This window comes from Cygnus atratus, chromosome 21, assembly GCF_013377495.2.
Source record: "Cygnus atratus isolate AKBS03 ecotype Queensland, Australia chromosome 21, CAtr_DNAZoo_HiC_assembly, whole genome shotgun sequence".
In the NCBI taxonomy this organism is placed as follows: domain Eukaryota; kingdom Metazoa; phylum Chordata; class Aves; order Anseriformes; family Anatidae; genus Cygnus; species Cygnus atratus.
Genome location: NC_066382.1, coordinates 7355824 through 7371513, shown reverse-complemented (window position 1 = coordinate 7371513; position 15690 = coordinate 7355824). Strand labels below are relative to the sequence as shown.

The 15690-nt window shown below is 45.6% G+C and overlaps 1 protein-coding gene across 4 annotated transcripts in view; it reads left to right on the top strand.

The window, feature by feature from the left end:
- The window catches only part of SPEN (spen family transcriptional repressor), a 66168-nt gene that overhangs the window by 21950 nt on the left and 28528 nt on the right, over positions 1 to 15690 (top strand). The window lies entirely within an intron of this gene.

Genomic DNA, 15690 nt, shown 5'->3' with positions numbered 1-15690 from the left:
CGCAGCAAAAATTGTGGACTTGGAAGATTTTTTAAAAACCCAAGTATGCGTTTCCTAGTGATAAATGTATGTCCTTGGTTCTGTAATTCTGTCATTTGTGTGGCTTTATAAACTACATACAGGGGGAAAAAAGACTTGTAGAGGTAGCTACTGGATTTCTTTTTGTAATTTGAAAATTCATCTTGAAATGCCTCTGAGATATTTGGCTTTTTGAGGGTAGATCCACCATACGAGTGGAAACTGAGAAGTTACTACTGTACCTGTGAATGTTTTATGCTGTTTGGTGAGGAGCTCTGCTCTTCAGAAGGGTTTCCAGAGTTGGAAGCGTTTCCGTTGCATACCAGTTCTTTTCCAAAACTGAAAATATTTATTAAGTAACTACATGTATCAGTATAATAAATATTTGGTGTTCGATTATCACTTTGAATGGAATTTTACTGCTGGTAACTCTAATCAAGGTAATTATTCTCATAAGATCTTACGTGCTTGAACATGAACCAGAAGGGTTCGATGGGTTGACACTGGGGAGAGTGTGCAGGGGTGATCCTTGTAGCTACTGTTTTCTTCTGGGTTCAGAAATCCAGGTTCTATCTTGGCTGGAAAGGTGGTGAAAAGAGAGGCACCTGCAGAGCACTGGAGAGAACTTTTGGGCTGCTTTAATGTGTTTATTTCCAATGCCTCGCTCTCAATGAGGTCTTAACACTTTGATAAAGACAACCTTTTGTCAGAGATTGTCACACTTAGTATGGCTTAAAAGTTGGTGAGACTTCAGAGATCTCAAAAACCAAGAGATGATGATTTGAAAAAGAAGGCCTGGTTACATTAAAGATTTAGGGAAAAAAAAAAAACAGGAAAATTTCTCTGTTCTGGTGCTCCTGTGCTTGCAAAGTGGATAGAAGGAAGTCCAATAAACTCTTAATGTTTATATATTTTTTTCACTGTTGGGATGTTGAGACTGGGTGAAATACTGTTCTGAATTTTAGAGGTCTAAATATTATCCCACTGGAACAAAGTTTTAAGATTAATCAGAAGATAAGCATTGTCTGCTGTGTTCTAGCATTTCATTTTCTTGGCAATTTGTATTTCTAGTAATGGAAAACTGGATGATACTCTGGGAGGAAAGGGAAACAAACATTTTTTGTCATATTAATAAAACAAATTCAAATTCAGTAGAGCAGGTAATAGAATCTGCCAGATACCTTTCATTTTGAAGGATCAGAAAGGATTTTTATGTTTCACAGCAAAAGGATGGATGACAGTAGACACTTAACCATATCTTTACCTTGTAAAACAAAGTCCCACTTGGCCTTGAAGTCTTACAAAACACCAGTGGACTTTTTTTTCTCTTCTTAGTGCACTTTAAGTTTGGCAATGTGAATATGTGAACCCCTTGTGGAGGTGGAAATGGTCGATTTTGTGACCCTTAGAAATGAACGAGGTCTTTATCAGTCAGAAGTCGCATCAGGAAAATTTTCTTTGCCATGAGGGTGGTCGAGGGCTGGAACTAGCCGACCAGCGAGGTGCTTGATGCCCCAAGCCTGTTGGTGCTCAAGAGACGCTTGGACAGTGCCCTCAATAACATGCTTTAACTTCTGGTTAGCCCTGAAGTGGTCAGGCAGGTGGACTCGATAGTCTTCACAGATCCCTTCCAACTGACCTGTATTCCATTCCACTCTACTCCGTTCCATTCGGTTCCATTTCATTCTGACACTGAATTGCTCTGTAATTGTTTGTGTTCAAGAACTTTGTTGCTAGAGTCTCTTCCCTTGGTGGAAAAGGCGAGAGGAGTTGTGTTTGCCTAGAGAGGTGGGTCACCCAGCCATGGCCACGAAGTCTTCAGGGACAATTGTTGGGGCCTGTGAAAACTTCAGGGCGTTAAATACTCCTGGGAATTTTGTTTGTGTGGCACCATCCCTTAGGTCCTGTGAAAAAGGAGCAGAAACATAGTAAAGGAGAAGTCTGGGCTTCATTCCTTGTGTTGTGGTTTTCTAAGAGCTGTGTAAAGTAAATACGATTTCCATTAAATGGTGAAGATTTTCCTGGATAATAACGTGAGGAAAGATGCTCCAGCAGATTATTTAAAAAAGTGAACAAAGCCTTTATTTCATAAAAGTTTGGAGTTGCATTTGATCTCAGCTAAGCTTCATTTTAAATGTATATTCAGAGGCATTTATAGGGGATTTGTAATGGGAACTGCAAAGGAATAATTTAGAAGATAAGACCAGAAAGAACACAGTCAAAATAAACCATGCTCTCTGAAGGAGGGCTTTCCATCTTTATTGATGTGTGAACCACTAAAAACAAAACAAAAACAAAACTAATGTAGGTGTAGGCCTTTCCAGAAATGCCAATTGCTCAGGATGCTCGGTAGCGTTATTCTCGCTTGTCGCATTTTGTGGCCTCTTGGAAGCCGTCCACTGGGCCGGGATGGGAGAAGTGCCCTACGGGAACCCTGCGCCTGGCACCCGTGTGGGGCTGAGCAACACAGCCTGCGCCGTGAAGTTTTCTCACGTGAGGTTTCTCATTCCCCGCATGTTACCAGAAAGGGGGGCTTGGGTTTTGTCGATCTCCTTGAAAGAGAAAAAAAAAATAGAAAATTGTATTTGCATTTACTACTACTAGAAGCATTGCTTTCTCCATTTTGTTGATTTGAACGTGCAGCACAAATGATATATTAGCAAACATACTTTTTGTACTGTGTCATGGAAAAAGCTGAATATGCATGAAAAGTATGAAATCCCATAGGAAGTAAACCAGATTTTGCTTGTGCCCTGCCCAACCTCCTGAAAGAATCCCCCCTCCCCCTGTATTTTGTAGAAAATGCTCTTTTTCGGCTGCTCGTCGAGGTGTTCTAATGAGCTAAAAAAAGTTCTGTGCATTTTTTTTCGGTTTTGTAATGTCAAATGGCTTTACACATTTCTTACTGTTCCATGTGTTAGTGATTATTTTTAAAGCTTTGCTGCAGCAATGTATTGAATCACATGGCACGGAGAGCAGTGGAACGTTTTGCTCTTAAAAGCTGAGCACACGGTGAAGTGCTGTGCTGAAATGGAATTTAAACTTATTTACAAAATCCTGGCAGAACTATTTGATTTCCTATAGGTGGTTTCCAGAATATGAAAGTGCGAATATTGCATGTGCATGTGGGTGTAAGTTACATTTAAGTGACCTGAGATTTCCTTCTGCCCTCTTTTTTTAAGGTGCTTATTTGGTCGTCTGATGGATACTGATATCAGGATCATGAATCAGGATACTGATTTACTAGATGAATAATTGGCTATAGCTTGTACCATAAAGTAGAGCTTTCTGTGGAGTTCTAAAAGCAAATGCAACATAGATGTAAAGTTTCATCAAAATTTAGGAGAGCGTAGTCATTCTTGAAGTGCTGAATTAAAACTGTTGTAAGAAGGTGCAGACAGATGTCTGGAAATGGATTTTTTCCATGGTTGTGACATCTATACTTAAAGTTCTAATGACAAATGGGCAAGGCTTTCATAAAGTAATTAGATGTTGTGCTTTTTTAATCAGATTAATCTGTGATGAAATATTTTCTGGAGCAATGAGTTACAGTTCGGAATACGTATGTGTTATTTTGCGTGTCTTAATATTGAAATAAACTGATGAAAAATGCTGCCAAGAGAATTTTAATGATGGGAAAAACAGGCTCTGTGAACCCTCCCATGGAGGCTCCCATGTATTTTATTTGTTGGGGGGTTCTTAGTGCATTTAAACAACTGAAGTGAAAGCAGAAAGTGAATTTGGTTTCATTACATAATGTGGACCTTTCCCTCCCATTGTCTTCACCTCCTCTTTTCCGCTCAGTTTGTCTGCCAGCAAGTGATGAATCACGGATTTAGAGGGGAGATTTCGGGTTTTTGAGTGGGTTGAGAGATGCCTCTGGTGGGGACAGCTGAAAAATAAGGAGAAGTAAGTTAAAGGCAGCTGTTCAGTCTTGGTTTAATAATCTGTGAGGTGGCCTTTGCTGACGTTAAATAATTGCACATAAATTTTGTACTGAAAAGGCACTGCAGAGATAGCCTGAGTGTTTTGGATCTCTCTTCTAGTAGGGTGAAAAGCTTCAGGGGTTGAGCACATTCCTGTTTGTATGGGAAACAGAACTGGGTTAAGATTAAAAACAAAACAAAAAAATTCCACGGAGTACAAAGCCTCCTTTTATAATACCACAAAGGTAACAGTAAATCCCAGTAAGAGCCTGGCAAAAATACCTCGTCTTTTCCTTTTGTTCACATCCAGCTGTGTACTGCTTTGATCCCTCTGTAGAGGGAAGTGCGAATCGTGGAAAATTAAAAAATGTGACTGAAACCGTCTCAGGGTTTTGTCACTGGCTGCCTGGCAGTTTCACTTTGTCCTTCGGCGTTGCTGCTCGTAGCCGCTCGTCTAAATATAACCGGCAGCGGCCTCTCGCGCGCTCTCGCCTCTGGGAGCATGTCGGGTTTCTCGAAACCGCTTTGTGCAGCGGGAGGTATGGCCGTGCTGCGGGGCTCGTGAGACACGCACACAGCCCTCCCTCAACGCCCAGCATGCTGCCGCCATGCCGCCCATGACTGAGGCAGAATCAGGCCCGCGGCCTTGTGCTGAGCGCTGGGTGCTGGCAGGCCTGCCTCGGCCATACGCGAGGGGCCAGAGGGGCCGAGGGGGGGCTCAGTCGTGCCTCAGAACCGGTCTGAGCTGGCGGCAGCCGGCTGGGCCCCGCACTGTGCCGTACTGTGCCGCGCCGCCCCCGGGGCGGGCTTCCCGCCCAGCCGATGGAAATGGCGCCTGTGGGCCTGAGGGAGCGAAGGCCGCCTCGCCTCGCGGGGCTGCGCGCCCAGCCCTGCTGCTGCTGGTGGGTGGCTTCTGGCCCTGGGAACTCAGCCACCCGAGGCTCTTGCCCAGCTCTGTGACAGGACCCCTGCACAGTGGGGTGGGTGGGATGCGGTGGAAAAAAAAAAAAAAAACATCTTGAAACACCCCCTGAAATTCTTCCTGTGTAATAAAATCCTTAAACGTGTTCACATCGTCATGTTTGAATGTGGTTTTGCATGCTGCCAAAGAACCGTGGACATTTTGCTGCAATTAATACCCCCCGAAGCGGTCCCAATAATAACTGTTAATTGCTGGCTCAAAATAACAGAGCAATTAAGCCCCTTCCTAAATTTGCAGGAGTTGATCTAAATCTGGTCTGTCAGTGTGTGTGTGTGTAAGTTTTGTTTCTGCAGCAGGGCCCAGAAGTTTATCTGCTGCTGCTGCCTTTTCCAAGTGCATTGGATTTCTCTAAAGGCAGAGAAGGGTTGCCCTCTTTCGTTAAATTAATTTCACGTTGGGAGTCTTTAAAGTGCATTGTGTGTGGCTGGAAGCAAAGGAAGAGGGTCCTGCAAAAGTACCTCTGTGTTATAACAGTGACAACTATTTTGATTGTCTCCAGTGACTTCACTATTTTGCATCCCATTAAAGAGATTTTATTTTTAATGCTGTAAGGCTGCTTGCAATCAGATCAGTCTTTGCTTAGCACATTTGAGGTTGAGTACAGGGATGGTGGCAGCTGAATCCAGAACCTTGTGTGAACTTTCCTTATCCTTAGCTTCCTCTGCTGGGGAGGAAGACTTGCCGTGTTGCAAAAATGACATTTCCAAATCACCTGTAGACAGCGGCAGGTCTGCAGGAGCGGGAGTGGGAGTCTGGTGTGATGGTTGGCGATATCAGGTCTTCTACCCTGGTTTTCAGGAATGGTGGGCAAAACATGAGCCGTACCGAAAGCTTTGCTCCCACAGGCATCACGGGAGACATTGTCCTCATGAGTTTTGTGCCGCATGTTTTCTTGTCCCTGTGCACACCATGGGAGCCTGGATTTCCTTCTCAGAGGTGTGCTGAGGCCCAAGGAAGGGCTGGTTTTGTTGGTAGATGGAGTTTGACTTTGGGTTTGTGTGTGCGTATTAACAAAATGGTCACTTCTAATTGCATTTTTAAGGCTTTGATTTCCTTCCAAGTATTTTGCTTAATCATCTTGAGTAGGCTGAGGGAAATAAAGAATTAGCTGAGGTCAGGGAAGTTGAAGCTGCCTCTGTGTTACTTCTCAGAAGCAAGACTTAGTCTGAGGGATGCTAAAGGCAGGAAGGAATCAGCCTCCTCTTCTTTTCCTGCAGTACTCTGTAAGAGCAAGGGAAATCAAAACCCCCCAAAAGCCAAACAAAACAGGGAAACCACCAAGTGCGATAGGCTCCGCAGCACTGGGTACCTCCCTCTGTGTCAGTGGGCCAGATTCCTCTTTCTTGGAGAGAAATAAGTCTAGGATGTGAATCATGGTTAGAATAGATGAGAGGCATCGTAGTCTAGAAGTGCCTGCTCATCTACACTGATGATGAAGAGCGTCTAGACAGCTCAGATGGAGACACAGGCATTACAGGCACCAAAAGGTAGGGGAGAGGATTCCCATCGTAAAGACCTTTGGAATAATAAGCAGTTTCATAATTTCTAATGAATATTCACATGGGGGAATGAAAAGAAAAAGAGGAAGGCTGTATTGAATGCTTCCTGAAGAAATTCCAGTCATTATGATGATCAAAGGAAAAATCCAGCCGGCGTCTATGTTCAGTCATACTTATTTCCATTAAAGCATAGACACGGTGTCCCTTCGCATCTTAAAGGTCGAAGATGCAAATGCAGCGATTTGTTTTTTCCTAAGGAGAATTTTTTTGGCTCTGCCAGAGGTGTGGATGCAGGCACTGTGGTACCTTCCTGGGCTTAAAAACTAAAGGGCCAGGAAAACAGCTCTCTTTGAAGCATATTTGAGAGACCTTGGCATTAACCTTAAAAACAACTTTAGGCAGAACATGCTGTGTGCAAACTAAGGTGACCTGGATGTGGATTAATGGCAAATAAACCTTACTGGAAAAAAAACAGTATATCCCCCCTCAATCGTTACCCATTGAATTAACTGTGTAACTGATGCACTTAGATGTGCCCTCAACTTCCAAGCATCAAGCATAGTCTGTGACTCTGCTAGTGCCGAAACCACTAATGGTGGCACCAGGGTTTTAAGCATGAAAGCTTTGCAGCGAGCGATTAGATAGCCCTCTCCAGATCCTTACGGACTGCTGGGAATGCTGTGTTTACAAGTGGAAAGTCCCAGTCTGGGAGAAGTGAGGGCTTCAAAGTTGTATGAAGGGGGAAATAATTTGTGTGTGCCAGGGCATAGTCCTAGTTTTTTAAATGTCATTTTTAGTATGACTGCCTGTTTTGTTTAAGGGAAGCAAAAGATGGGTTTCCAAAAGGATGAAGAGGGAAATGTACTGCGTAGATGGTATAATAATAAAAATTTGAGAACCTTGCATTATTTATTAAATGCTTAACTGATATGAGAAAAAAAGTAGCCCTTTGAGTGTTCCTGGCATTAATGAGACTTCTCTGTGAATCCTTCCTTCTTGACAAGATTCTGGTGATAAAAGTAGGGAGACCTGATTTTTCTTTACTGAGACCTGCTGGATTTAGAAACGAACACCCCGTCTGCAACCACAAGTGAAATGTGGAGCCTTTCAAATACGTCTGTTTGAAAAATGTCTTGAGTTCAGTGTGCAGTTCCTCTATTTAGCTCAAGGCAACGATTTCAGCTAGAAGACACTTAAAAATCGAGGATGGCATCAAGAGCACCTTTTGGAGAATCCTTTCTGCGAGAGGGAGGTGGTTTTCAGGGCAGTTTCATCATTTGTCCCACAGGTGCTTTGTATTTTCCAGATGCCCAGAAACCTGGGAAAAAATAATAAAAAAAAATCATCAAACTTCAGGAGTCAGGAGCGTAGTTAAGGTACACGTCAAGCTGATCCTGGCAATAAGGACGTTAACATAATTTATTATCTCTCGTCCATTTGAGGGTATAAAACGTGAAAGGCGTTTCTAGTCCGCCGTGTGATAACGTGTGAAAGAGCAGCATTGTTCCCCTGAAAGTTAATTCCCAAGCCCGAACAGCAGTCCCCACGGACAAATGGTGTGGCTTGGCTGCTTGAGAGGTGCAAAGTGCCCTACTTATTCCGGCTGCTACAGGTTTGACCTCCTTGTATCATCTGACACCTCGTTTGGTAAGAGGTTGCTGCAAGATCTCAAACCCTCAAATTATGTCAGACTTGCACAGTTGCTTTGAAGTTAGTCCCTCCCTAAAATGTTTGTTTACTGCCTGGCATGTCCTGTTGTCTGGATTGTGAAGGATGAATAGTCAAAGAAAGGAAGCTATCAGGTTAGTGCAAATTTTCTGTTCCTCTTCACTTTCTAAACATGTGCGGAGCTGTGTTTGGGAACACGCTGGGGATGTCCGATGCTGGTTGGTGCTTTGCTGTGCTGATGCTGGCTTGTAAGTTTTGTTTGTTTGGAGGCAGAGGGAAGCAAAGGATGGCTTGTCATACTGTTACAGGAGAAACAAATAGATGCTATCTAACAGTTCATTCAGAAGCAGTTTCTGTTGGTTTTGCTTTTAAATGTTCAGTTTCCCTGTAGCTTTAAAAAACCACGTGGGGAAAAAAAATGAAGAAGTTTAATTAAACACTCTCTGTGCGGCTTGCAGACCATTTCTTGCTGTCCTACAGTTTGGAGGTTTCAAAGCCTGGTCTCTACAAGCCCTGTACCGACAGCAGGCAGGTGGGGCACCTCGGCTTTGCTGGTGGGAATCCCTTGGGAGACCGAAGGTCTTCCCTGCTGGCCCCGGCGGAGCTGCCACACCACCTTGCGCCGTTCCTGCCTGCGGTACCCACGCGGTGCACAGGGCACAGGTGGAATGGCATGGGGCGGGTGCTTGGGAGGACTAAGGTTAAGGTGTCTTCCTTTTGCGTTTTTCCCTACTTTGGCATTTTTTCCCACAAATATCAAAGTCCTCACCCTTGTTTTACAGTCCCAGTTAGCGCAATAGGACTGTCCTAGGCTTTTTGGGGAGGGGGCAGGATGTACCTCTGCATGTGACAGTCAGCAAAAAAGTGCCTTGCACGATGCCTGGTCTCCCAACCGTGCAGAGGTTCAATCACTGACAAACATCGCTGAATTAAGTTAAAAAAGAGGCTCTTTCAGGAGTTGCTTGTTTGAGAGAAACTGTAGGACTGCTCCGCCACGTGACTCTGGCTTAGGTTTGTGAGTGTTTGGGGCTGGCATTACTCTATGTGGTTGCTTGACAGATGCAAAGACACATTTTCCCCACCAACATGGTACTAGGCTATAGCACTTTACCTGTTCCAGACAGAGACTGTGATTTTTTAAATTTTGTGGCTTGTGTTTTCTACCCATGAGAATTTTCGCTGAAAGTTCTACTTCTAGTTTTATTTTTATTTGCATGTGGGCAGAAAATGAAGTAATTCCTAAATATAGTCCAAGCCAAGAGATCCATCTGTTCTTGCATTTTTAAATGGCAAATTAATCCTTAACATACAACTCATCAAATGTCTTCTCTTTTATATTGTATGCTGCCTGAGATCACAGAAGCGACATCATTTTCCCAGGCCTTCCATTTTAAGTCATCCTTTACGTGGGAATCACAGTTACCGTTCTGGATTTACAAAGTGCTCGCGTGCCCCACCAGCACCCTGCGCTCTGTCCAGTTGCTGCATTTGGTGTAAAAAAGGATTTAAAAAAAAATAAAGCCTCCAAGATTATTCTTCCTTTCATCTGGTTGGCATTTCTTTACAAGCCCAGATGAGATATAAGGCAACAGAAATTGTTTCAAAACCACCCTTAGTGTACATACGTATTTCTGATGGAGAAGTAGTGCCGCTTTGTCCGTTTCTTTTCCATTTTCACTCTTTGGACAATGGTGACCGTTTTTAGAAGTACTAAACTTCCACAGCGTTACTGTTGTAAATGGAACTTCTATATTAAGCTTTGCGAGTTCCCAGTTTTACTTAAGAGGCATTGTTTATCAGCTGTGTATCTTGGCATGGCTTTCATTGCAACTCCCATGTGAAGAACAATTACATCTGTTTATATGAGAGGACGCACGATTTCAAAACCACTCCGGACCCCAGCAAATGGGAATTTCAGCGGGCGGTGATGGGTGTCCGGCTGGCGGCGGCGATGCTCCGCGGCATGGGGCGAGCGTGGAGCAGCTGGCGGCACCAGGGCTCCACGAAGGCGCGGCAACGCTTTCCAGGCCCCCTGGGACGGGCTGCTGGAGACGGGGGTCCCTCTGCTCTGCCTGCTGTGCCCCCGCGAAGCTCCACTGACCCCGCAGAACGGGAGAGCCGCGCTTCATTGTTTTCAGCCGATGTAGGGATAGGCTTTGCTGCTGAGGACGCCAGCCAGCGCTCCGTGTGCTGCTCGCCGATGTCGGGGTGGTTGAGGCTGTTGATTCCCAGGAAGTCAGTTGCCAGTGCTTGTCAAGCGAGAGGAGCTGCTCTGTACTCTTTGAGTAAACAAGTAGTAACATACTAGCACAGGGTAGAGGTGGTGCTCTAACCGGCACTGTGCTGTCCTGGCTCACAGGCAGTAACTTGGAGTAGATTTTTCTTTTTAAGGTGTTTACCAGATGCCTTCATGAAAGCAGTGCAGTTGTTGTTTAGGAAACCGCCTTTCAATGTTGCTTTCTCAGTGTTTTGAAAAGATTTGGCCTCCTGCGAGCCAGGAGATCGAGTTCCTCAAGCTGCTCTCCCGGTGACTCACCGAACGACCTTGGGCAAAGCCCTCGGCCTCTGCTTACCTTATTTTTCCATCTGCAATGCAGGGGTGTTAAGACATACCTACCTCACGTCTGCCTCGAACTCAAATGTTTTTTGAAAGCTTTAATATGCTCTGAGGTGGCGGTTGCAAAATATTAATTTAGATGTCTACAGATAGCTGGCAAAAGTTGTTGACTTTAACAGCATTACGGTAACTTTGGCCCAAGGGCTGAGGGCAATTTTTCTTCCAGCCCATGCAAGCCATTCCTCGGCCGCGGTGGTGAGCTCTGCCCCACCGGTGTCCTCCAAAGCCGCTGCGATGGCAGGCTCGCGGTGCTGGCGGCAGCGCAGGGATGTTCCCATCTGCTCCGACCAGATTTGGGAAAGTTGCATTAAAAAACTCGTCGGGGCAGCCGTGGTGTAAGCGCACGTCTGCGCGATGCACGAGCGGGTGCTGGGCCTTGGCCCAAGGCTTCCCTCGCGAAGGTGAAGGTAGAAAACAGAGGCTCCTTGGGCTCGCGTGTTCTCACACCCACTCTTCAGTTTGCACCGGTGGAAATTTAATTGTGGGAACGCCACGGCGCAGAGCGGCTTTGCATTGCACCCTCCAGGCCCCGACGGCTTCCCAGCAGCGAGTTCTGTGGCTGTGGCCGTTCGCAGAGAAAGCGTTTCCTCTGGCTTTCGGGGGTTTCATTTTTGCTCGAGAGCTGTCCCGCCACTCCCAGGAAACCTGCGCGTCCCGAGGTGGTGGCCGGAGCTGAAAGCCAGCACGGGGAGCTTGGGCAGCGTTGTCCAGTGGTGGTGAGCTGCTGTGGTGCCCGAGCGGGCTGTTTGCGAGGCAGATAGGCCGATAGGTTCATAATCAGCGCATTTTTTCCAGGTTAGCCTTTTTATTCTTGGCTGTACGAAGTTCATCGTACCAACCCAGCCTGGGGACAGAGGGAGGTAGGTGAAGGAGCAACACCAGCGGTGGGCTGGGCACGACTATCAGCCAGACGTGGATGATTAATACCAACGGACGTATTTCAGCGATTGTAATCAGCAGATTATTTAGCTGCAGTGAGGAACCAAAAGGACCCTGCAGCTGTCTCCAGGCTCTCAGAGCACATGGCTGCAGGGGAAGGACAGTTCTTGGGGCGGGAGGGCTTCCCGAAGTCCTCCCTGGCTTTCTGAGCAACATCCGCGCCTTTTCCATGGTTGATTTCAGCATGCTGTTCCTCGCCGAAGTTCAGGTGTCTGTTAGACATGAAGATAAAATGGCTGAAGTAAATATTCCTATGGCCTGTCATGGAAATTGTCATGTGCTCTTAATAAGCCAGTCGCTTGATTTGGATTAAAAATACAGTAAATACTGCCTGGAGACTGTATCTTAAAAGCTTACTGGTCAAAGACTGAAAAACCACTGTCAACAGCCTGTGTTACTTGGCCAGCTCAAACATCCAGAGTTGTCATGGCTGTGCTACTTTCCCATGGCCTTTAAACATCGTTTCGTTTCTGTCGATTCAGGATTCCAGCCCAGCAGGAGATTTCTCAAGTCTCCTTTCTGGGTGTGGTAAGGCAGAAAAAGTTAAGGGAAAGAGGACGTCCTAATTGCATTCGTCTGCAGTATTTAATGATCTTTCCCCAGAGCAGTAAATATTTTTTTATCTGCTGAACACTGATTTTTCACAACTGTTTTCTGCTTACGCGGAGTAGGCCTTTTTTTTTTTTTTTTTTCCCCTGGGTAGGTTGTTTTATCGTAGTTGTGTGTTGTTAAATACTTTTGAGGATGCATGTGTGACGTGTACAAACCAAAGTTCCTTGGGTGGCAAGTTTTCAGCGGCTTGAAACGATGCCAAGAATGTCAGGCCGTCGCATCCCAGCGAGCTGCTGCACCCAGGCTGAAGGTACTGGAGGCTGGGGCAAGGGGCGCGGGGCAGTTGGCGGAGAGGACGTCGGTGTGGCTCTGTTCCCGGTTCGCCTTCTCTGCCCTTGCATGCCAGGCAGCCAGAGTCTGCTCTGACGCTTACGTGAAGATGTAAAACTTTGTTGTGAGATGGAAAAGCAGGGTTCAAGCTCATTGTGGTATGCATGTGTGGGCTGAGCCCGCTGAGCTGCCAGCCTGCAGTGTGGTAACGACTTGTTACCTCTTTATCGCTCAGTACAAACAAACCTGAGATGTTGGACTCCGTTTTCTGATGACTTTCACCCAGGTTCAACAGCTCCTTTTAGCTCAGACAAAAGCACACCTGTATTTATCACTGCAGATTTGAGAAGTGCTTTTTTCTCACAAACCCGCTGATGCAGACTGGTGGCGGTGGTGTGGCCGCACAGAACCACTGCCTGCTGCTCACGGGCAGCTTCGGGTCGGTGCTGGAGCGCAGCGCATCAGCTCTGGCAGAGGGACGCCCGCCCTGAGGCCATTTCTCCCCGAATGTGGCCGAGCAGCCACCCGGATCCTCAGTAAGTTGGCCTCTGAGCTCTGCTGGGTTACAGGGGATGTGCTCACCAGCATCCAGATCGCTGGAAGGATGCTCAAAGAGAACCCTTCATGTTTTGAGGGTCTTCAGGCAAGGTTCAGCATCAGCAGAAGTGGTCTGAGACGACCAGCCAGGACCCAGAAGACGACAAATCCTGAATAACTGAATGACCTGCTTCTTCTGGCTTATTTTTAGGGGTGGGGGGAAGTTTGATTTTTGTGGGAATGGGTTACTTGGTGTTGGCATTGTGTGCGTGTGTATATTTGATGTGCTTTTTTTTTTTTTTTGATATGCACATGTGCAGAGAACGTGGGAAATTCTCATCAAAAGCGTTTTTAGATTGGTGCAGTGTTAGGTAGTGGGGCAGCAATAGCAGCCTGTAATGGCCCTGTACATCTATTATTTCAATATACCCTTTTTCATCCAGAAGAGAATCCAGTTTCATGAGCAGAGGTCCTTTAATCTACAGCTAGAATGGCATATGACACTCTAATGTTTTCTGATGGTTTTCTTTCAGTTACTATTGATAACTTTTGCTGGATGTTGGCTGCCAATAAACAGATTTTTCAAATTCTTTTTCCAAACTTTAAAATTATGCATTCAGGATTCTTTTACCGTTTCTCTGGTGCAGTTTTCCGAGAGCTGACTGTGTTACATTCAAGAAATCTTATCTGGCAGCTTGTTTCTGAAGCCCGTTGACAATGTGAAAAAATACCCCAAGGATTCATGTCTTCTGGATAGAGCTGATCAGCGTACAGCACCTCGCAGCTGATGGCTTTTGCATGCGGATCATCTCCCGTGGCTTAGCTGGGATCTGGAAAGGGAGGGACGAGAAGAAGGGTTCCTGTTATTTCCGTTCCGAGATTACTGTACGTTAACTTTGGATTTCCTGACTAGACTTGGGAATCTGCTGCTGACATCAGCCGTGTGAATAACTCACGCTGGGGAAGGTTGGCCTGTGTTATTGTCCTTAATAGATCTTTCTTGGAGATAATCTGTACTTGGAGATTATTTTGACAGGGTATTGAATCATAGCTGATCTAGGCAGGGTTCCTGATTCCAGTTAATTCTGGCAGAAAAAAATAATCGCTCTGAATATTTTCTGTAAAAGAATTCTGGATCCTTCACCAGTTCTGGTTACGCATTTTTTGAGGGGAGCTATTAAAAAAAAACCCAAACATTTCATTTTTACGTTTTTCCTCCTGAAATTTGGCACATGTTCCCCCTGAAAAAAAGAAAAGGCTTTCCAGCGATGTTACGTGGCTTGGTTTTTAACTTGCTCTGACAATGGCAGCTGGTTTTTGTTGTTTTTTGTTTTTTCCTTAAAACCTGAAGTTTGGCAGCGTGTTGCCTGCCGCGCGCGTCCCTGCTTCTTCCTGCGTTGTTTTCCACCAAGGCCGCGGTGTTTCCTGCTTGCCGTAACGAGGGTCGTCACCGGAGCTACCGCTGACTCACAGTTCTCGAATCAATCCCCAGAAATGACAATTGTCCCACATTTTAAAATTGTGAAAGGGTCTGGCAGGTTGTGGGATCCCTTGATTGAGCGCAGCCCTGCCATTGACGAAAAGCAGCAGGTATCCTGTTACATCGACTGGTTTGGAGTCGGTCTTTTATCTCCTTTTGCTGGGGAACAAAGGGAGCGGCTCGCTTTGTATGCTTTGCTCGAGCGCTTTCATTTTTCATACATAAATAGAGCATAACTTCATCGTCAGTTAGAACTGCAAAATGCAATTACTTGAAAATTAGATATTTCTGTGGAAACGAGACCTGGTTCTATAGGATGCGTGCACCAGGGTCTGCAATGTCATCTCTGCAGTTACAAGAGAGAGAAGGAAAGGTTTGTGTGCTCGATGGGCTGCAGTGTGCTGGGGGCTGAAACCGGGGGAATTTGGGGCTCGTTTGTGTGATGTGAACCCAGCGCTGGATTCTTGCCCTTGGAGTCTCTGGGGCGCTACCCATAGGGATAAAACTGAAGCAGTGGATTATTAATCGACTTTATCTTGGTGATTAGAAAATAGATGCGTAGATAAATGTTGTGAGTAAGAACACAGGCATCCTAAATACTTGTAAAACACTGTAGACAATTACGGAAGGCAGATTAATGTTTTAAAAGGGCTCGTAAACTGCGCTGGTAGTAGGGTGCGTGTGTAAGGGAAGGGTTCCACATCTGCCTCCTTGCTGCAGTAAGAGTCATCTCCTTTTAGCTCAGCTTTCCATCTGATTTTGCTGACAGTGAAATCAAAACCCTCTATTTTGCATCGCTGTGATGCCACGATAAAAGCCGGAGTGAGACTCATTTTTGAAGCTTTGTGCATATCTGAGCTCGACGAGAGAGCGTCTGAAATCCTTCTGCTTAAACTTCCAGTTCTTCATAAATTAGCATACGTCACAAGAAAACCCTGAAACCTCCTAAAAGGCAAATGAGGCTGTAAGCCTAAGATGTTTAAAAAAGCAAATTCCCAGCACAGACTCCCTCTCTGTGAAATGTGTGTGTTGTGACAGCTCAGGAGATTAGTTTTGCTGCGTGCTGGCATTCTGCTCCGCTGAGTTTACATGGATGTTGAAGAGCAGGTTTTCCCGTGTTGGGAAAAGGCTGGGTGCCAGAG